Genomic DNA, 7,472 nt, shown 5'->3' on the forward strand with positions numbered 1-7,472 from the left:
CATCCCCCTACTCTCTTGTCCCCTCCCCCCCATTTTCCTGTAGGGTAAGACAGGTTTCCATACCCAATTAAGTGTGTATGTTATTCCCTCCTTAAGTCAAATCCTATGAGAATAAGATTCACTCATTCCCTCTCACCTTCCCCCATTTCCCCTCCACTGTAAGAGCCTTTTCTTTTCTGTTTTTTGTGAGATAATTTACCCCATTCTACCTGTCCCTTTCTCCTTCTCCATATAATCCTCTCTCACCACTTAATTTTATTCTCTAGATATGACCCCTTCATCTTCAACTCACCCTGTGCCCTCTATCTATCTATCTATCTATTTATCTATCTATACATACATACATATAATTTTTTCCCTCCAACTGCCCTAATACTGACAAAGGTCTCATGAGTTACAAATATCATCTTTCCATGTAGGAATGTAAACAGTTCAACCTTAATAAGTCTTATGATTTCTCTGTCCTGTTTACCTCTTCATGTTCCATTTCAGTCTTGTATTTGAAAGTCAAATTTTCTATTTAGCTCTGGTCTTTTCATCAAGAATGCTTGAAAGTCCTCTATTTCACTGAATGACCATTTTTTCCCCTGCAGGATTATACTCAGTTTTGCTGGGTAGGTGATTCTTGGTTGTAATCCTATCTCCTTTGCCCTTCAGAATATTATATTCCATGCCCTGCGATCCCTTAATGTAGAAGCAGCTAAATTTTGTGTTATCCTGATTGTGTTTCCACAATACTTGAATTGTTTCTTTCTGGCTGTTTGTAATATTTTCTCCTTGACCTGGGAACTCTGGAATTTGGCTACTATATTCCTAGGAGTTTTCCTTTGGGGATTTCTTTCAGGAGGTGATTGGTGGATTCTTTCAATTTCTATTTTGCCCTCTGGTTCTAAAATATCAGGGCAGTTTTCCTTGATAATTTCTTGAAAGATGACGTCTAGCCTCTTTTTTTGATCATGGCTTTGAGATAGTCCAATAATTTTTAAATTCTCTCTCCTGGATCTATTTTCCAGGTCAGTTGTTTTTCCAATGAGATATTTCACATTGTTTTCTAATTTTTCATTCTTTTGGATTTGTTTTACAGTGTCTTAATTTCTCATAAAATCACTAGCTTCCAATTGCTCTATTCTAATTTTTAAGGAAGTATTTTTTTCAGTAATCTTTTGGACTTCCTTTTCCATTTGACCAGTTTTGCTTTTCAGGGCATTCTTCTCCTCATTGACTTTTTGGATCTTTTTTGCCATTTGGGTTAGGCTATTTTTAAATTTTTTTTAAGGCAATTGGGGTTAAGTGACTTGCCCAGGGTCACACAGCTAGTAAGTGTCAAGTGTTTGGTTTGAGGCCAGATTTGAACTCAAGTCCTCCTGACTTCAGGGTCAGTGTTCTATCCACTGCACCACCTAGCTGCCTCTTAGGCTATTTTTTAAGGTGTTATTTTCTTCAGTATTTTTTTGGGTCTCCTTTAGCAAGCTGTTGACTTGTTTTTCATGATTTTCTTGCTTCATTCTCATTTCTCTTCCTAGTTTTTCCTCTACTTCTCTTCCTTGCTTCTCAAAATCCCTTTTGAGCTCTTCCAAGGCCTGGGACTGATTCACATTTTTCTTGGAGGCTTTGGATGTAGGAGCTTCAACTTTGTTGTCTTCTCCTGGTTGTAAGTTTTGATCTTCTTTGTCACCAAAGTAAGATAATATATTCTAACTCTTTTTGCACTGCTTACTCATGATCCCTGCCAATTACTTGAGTTTAAAACTCTTTGTTAAGGTAAGAGTCTGCTTCCAATGTGGAGAATGTACTGTCCCAAGCTTTGGGGGTTTGTACAGCTGTTTTCAGAGATACTTCTAGGGACCCGTAAATTTTCAGTTCTTCCAAGGTGGTATGATAAGGGGCGAGGTGTTTCCTCTCCACTGCCACAGCAAGCTCCACCATGCCAGCACTCCTCCTCGGCCCAGGATTGCCCCTCAGAACTGTGACCCAGATCCAAGCAGAGGTAAAGCAAGAGATTCCTGCCTCGGCACTGGCAAAGAGATCCCTGCAATCCCCTTCTGATCAGCCACTCGATTCCCCCCTCAGTTTGTGAGCCAGAAGCTCAGGAGGCAGCCGCTGCCCTGGGGGCACACTTGGGACTTGAGGCTGAGACCTAGCTCCTTCTCTCACCACAGTCACAGACTTTTACCACTGACCTTCCAAGTTGTTTTTGGCGTTCATGGGTTGAGAAGTCTGGAAACTGCCACAGTTGCCTGCAATTCAGTCCTCTGAGGTCTGCTCCAGGTTTGCTGTGGCCTGCATGCCCATGCCACACTGTGCTCCTCTCCCCGCCCAGTGCAATATACCTTTCTGATCAACCATCCAGGTTGTCTTGGGCTGGAAATTTGTTTCACTCTGTCTTTTTGTGGGTTCTACTGCTTTAGAATTTGTTTAGAGCCATTTTTTATAGGTATTTGGAGGGGTTTGGGGGAGAGCTCAAACAAATTACTACTTTCACTCTGCCATCTTGGCTACACCCCCCTACTTTTCCCATTTTTACCATTTCTTTGGGATACAGATCTAGGAGTGGTATTGCTGAGTCAAAGAGTATGCAGTTTTACAGCCCTTTGGGCATAGTTCCAAATTGTTGTCCAGAATGGTTGGATCAGTACACAATTCCACCAGCAATGTATTAGTGTTCCAATTTTCCCACATCTTCTCCCGCATTCATCATGTTCCTGTTTTGTCATGTTAGTCAATCTGATAGGTATGATGTGGTACCTCAGAGTTGTTTTGATTGGCATTTCTCTAATCAATAACAATTTAGAGCATTTTTTCATATGACTATAGATGGCTTTAATTTCTTCATCTGAAAATTGCCTGTTCATATCCTTTGACCATTGATCAATTGGGGGATGACTTGTATTCTTATAAATTTGACTCAGTTCTCTAGATATTTTAGAAATGAATCCTTTATCAGAGACACTGGTTGTAAAAATTCCCAGTTTTCTGCTTCCCTCCTAATATTGGTTGCATTGGTTTTGTGCAAAAACTTTTCAATTTAATGTAATAAAAATTATCCATTTTGCTTTTCGTAATGTTCTCTATCTCCTGTTTGGTCATAAATTCTTCCCTTCTCCATAAATCAGACAGATAAACTACTCCTTGCTCTCCTAGTTTGCGTATAGTATCAGTCTTTATATCTAAATCATGTACCCATTTTGATTTTATTTTGGTATACAGTGTAAGATGTTGGTCTAGGCCCAGTTTCTGTCACACTATTTTCCAGATTTCCCAGCAGTTTTTTATCAAATAGTGAGTTCTTATCCCAGAAGCTGGAGTCTTTGGGTTTATCAAACAGTAGATTACTATAGTTATTGACTACTGTGTCTTGCGTACCTAACCTATTCCACTGATCCATCACTCTGTTTCTTAGCCAGTACCAAGTAGTTTTGATGATTGCTGCTTTATAATATAATTTAAGATCTGGTATGGCTAGGCCATCTTCCCTAGCATTTCTTTCATTAATTCCCTTGATATACTGAACATTTTATTCTTCCAGATGAATTTTGTTATTATTTTTTCTAGCTCTATAAAATTGGCACCTGCAGAGGCCTGGGCCTCTGGTTTGAGGTGGAGGCCAGGAGAGGTGAGGATTCCACAGAAATGGAAAGTGGAACTCTGTGTGGATCAGGAGTAGTGGCGGGGGTGGGGCAGGGTGGGGGTGTGCCAGAGTTTGTTTGTTAGCTGTTGAGTGGGTTCCAAGGGGTCCTTATCCACTTGGATCCTGACTATCCCAAGTCAGGGTAGCCATCTCCAAAACAAGGGATCCCTTCTGGACTCCAGAGTTGATGGAGAAACCGGGAGAAAAAAATCAGAGTGCCAGGAGTGCTCTCTCCACAATCTCGGGCAGTTTCCCTCAGACCTCTGGGCTCTTGTTCCCAACCCTCCTCTCATCCCCTTCCCCCTGTGAATCTCTCCCCCACACCTCCTCGCCTCGGTCGGGACAGAACTGCAGGAGGGTGTTTCACCTCTGCATTTCTAGCTGTCCCAAGGGCCTCGGGTCCCAGTACAGGCACCGGATTGTCTCTTTGTTTTGGGGCCATGTATGGGGAGCTAAAGCAGAAGAGTAGCCATCCAGCTATTCAATCACTATTCACTCATTCAATCAAAACTTTCTAGTGAGCCAGAGAGCTGGCCTGTGCAGGGTGGAAGGAGACAGGCAGACAAATTGATTTCTGCATCCATGCCCAGCCCCATCTAGGTAGGGATTGACTGTTCATTTAAACACTCACATGCCCCACACATGCTTGGGTGGCAGTCTCAGGGAGAGGAGGAGTACTAGCGCACCAGAGTTTGTGGTCATAGTGGAGGGAGGACACTCCTCACAGTTCCAGGGCAGAAAAGGCGCTTGTGGTCACTCACAGACCAGAGCACAGGCCAGGAGAGGAGTAAACACCTCTCCTTAGATAATACCACCTTGGAAGAACTTAAAGCTTATAGGTCCCTAGAAGTATCAATGAAAATAGCTGCAGAAAGACCCTGAAGCTTGGGACAATGCACCCTCCACCCTGAAAGCAGAGCCCTACTTTAACAGAGTTAAAAGTCAAGTAATAGGCTGGGAAAATGAGCAAATAGTGGAAAAAATTCTGAGTATAAAAAGCTACAATGGTGACAAGGAAGCTCAAAACACACACTCAAAAGTAGATAACAAAGATAACAAAGTCTCCTACATGCAAAGCCTCCAAGAAAAATATGAATTGGGCTCAGGCCATGGAAGAGCTCAAAAAGGATTTTGAAAATCAAGTAAGAGAGGTAGAGGAAAAATTGGGAAGAGAAATGAGAGCAATGCAAGAAAATCATGACAAGTGAATCAACAGTTTGGTAAAGGAGACACAAAAAAAATTATTGAAGAAAATAACACCTTAAAAAACAGACTAGGCCAAATGGCAAAAGAGATACAAAAAGCTAATGAGAAGAAGAATGCCTTAAAAAACAGAATTGGCCAAATGGAAAAGGAGGTACAAAAGCTCATTGAAGAATATAATTGCTTAAATGGAGTCTTCCTTAAAATGACAAGCAGCATCTATCTAAAACCATCAGCAAGCATTATATGTAATGGGGATACGCTAGAAACATTTCCAGTAAGATCAGGGGTGAAACAAAGATGTCCATTATCACCACTATTATTCAATATTGTACTAGAAATGTTAGCTTTAGCATAAGAGAAGAAAAAGAAATTGAAGGAATTAGAATCAGCAAAGAAGAAACAAAGCTATCATTCTTTGCAGATGATATGACGATACACTTAGAAAATCATAGAGAATCAAGTAAAAACTACTTGAAATAATAAACAACTTTAGCAAAGTTGCAGGATATAAAATATGCCCACATAAATCATCAACATTTCTATATATTACTAACAAAACCCAACAGCAAGAGTTAGAAAGAGAAATTTCATTTAAAGTTACTGTAGACATTATAAAATATTTGGGAGTCTACCTGCCAAGACAAACCCAGGAACTACAGGAACACAATTATAAAACACTTTTCACCCAAATAAAGACAGATCTAAATAATTAGAAAAATATCAGTTGCTCATGGGTAGGCCAAGCTAATAATGAAAATGACAATTCTACCTAAATTAATTTACTTATTCAATACACACACACACACACACACACACACACACACACATATATATACTTATTCAGCCATGCCAATCAAACTACCAAAAATTATTTTATAGAGCTAGCAAAAATAATAACGAAATTCATCTGGAAGAACAAAGGGTCCAGAATATCAAGGGAATTAATGAAAAGAAATGCAAGGGAAGGTGGCCTAGCCATACTAGATCTTAAATTGTATCATAAAGTAGCAATCATCAAAACTACTTGGTACAGGCTAAGAAATAAAGTGGTGGATCAGTGGAATAGGTTAGGGAACAAGACACAGTAGTTGATGACTATGGTAATATACTGTTTGATAAAACCAAAGACTCCAGCTTCTGGGATACTGTTGGGAAAACTGGAAAATAGTATGACAGAGGGAACAGATGTGAGTAGAATGTGATGGGATGATATCTCAAAAATAAAATTAAGGGATGAGAGAGGAATGTACTGAGAGAAAGAGAAAGGGAGAGGTAGAGTGGGGTAAATTATCTCACATAAAAGAAGCAAGAAAAAGCTTTGACAGTGGAGAGGAATAGGGGAGTGGTGAGGGGGAGTGAGTGAACCTTACTCTCATAAGAATTTGCTCAAATTGGCAATAACATATACACATAACTGGGCATAGAAATCTATCTTACCCTACAGGAAGTAGGAGAGAAAGAGATAAGAGAATGGGGGAGATGATAAAAGGGAGGGCAGATTGGGGGAGGGGGTGGTCAGAAGCACTTTTGAGGAGGGACAGGGTGAAAGGAGAAAAGGAATAGAATAAACAAGTGGGGGAAATAGGATGGAAATACAGTTAGCAACAGTAAATGTTAAAAAAATTTTGAAGCAAGTTTCTCTGATAAAGGCCTCGTTTCTCAAACATATAGAGAACTGAATGAAATTTATAAAAATAAGAGCCATTCCCCAATTGATAAATGATCAAAATATATGAACAGTTTTCAAATGGAGTAACTATCTACAGCCATATGAAAAAAAAATCCTCTAACTCACTATTGATTGGAGAAATGCAAATTAAAACAATTCTGAGGTACTACCTCATACTTATTAGATTGGCTAGTAGAACAGAAAAGGTAAATGATAAATGGTGGAGAAGATATGTGAAAAATGAGACATTAATGCACTGTTGGTAGACTTATGAACTGATTCAACCACTTTGTAGAGCAATTGGGAAGTATGCCCAAAGGGTTGTAAAACCATGCATACCCTTTGACCTAGCAATACCACTACTAGGTCTGTATCCCAAAAGAGCAATAGTAACTGTGAAAAAAATTTTTTTTGAATCAAGTTTCTCTGATAAAGGCCTCATTTCTCAAACACATACAGAGCTGAGTGAAATTTATAAAAATAAGAGCCATTCCCCAATTGATAAATGATCAAAATATATGAACAGTTTTCAAATGGAGTAACTATCTACAGCCATATGAAAAATAATCCTCTAACTCACTATTGATTGGAGAAATGCAAATTAAAACAATTCTGAGGTACTACCTCATACCTATTAGATTGGCTAGTAGAACAGAAAAGGTAAATGATAAATGGTGAAGGAGATATGGAAAAAATGAGGAATCAATGCATTGTTGATGGAGCTATGAACTGATTCAACCATTCTGTAGAGCAATTTGGAACTATGGCCAAAGGATTGTAAAACCATGCACACCCTTTGACCTAACAATACCACTATTAGGTCTGTATCTCAAAAGAGATAAAAACAAAACCAAAAAGGACCTATAGGTACAAAATATTTATAGCAGCTCTTTTCTGTGTCAAAGAATTGGAAATTGAGGGGATGCCCATCCATTGGGGAATGGCTAAACAAATTGTGGCATGTGATTG

The sequence above is a fragment of the Vombatus ursinus genome, unplaced genomic scaffold, assembly GCF_900497805.2.
Source record: "Vombatus ursinus unplaced genomic scaffold, bare-nosed wombat genome assembly UNPS02006874.1, whole genome shotgun sequence".
NCBI lineage: Eukaryota > Metazoa > Chordata > Mammalia > Diprotodontia > Vombatidae > Vombatus > Vombatus ursinus.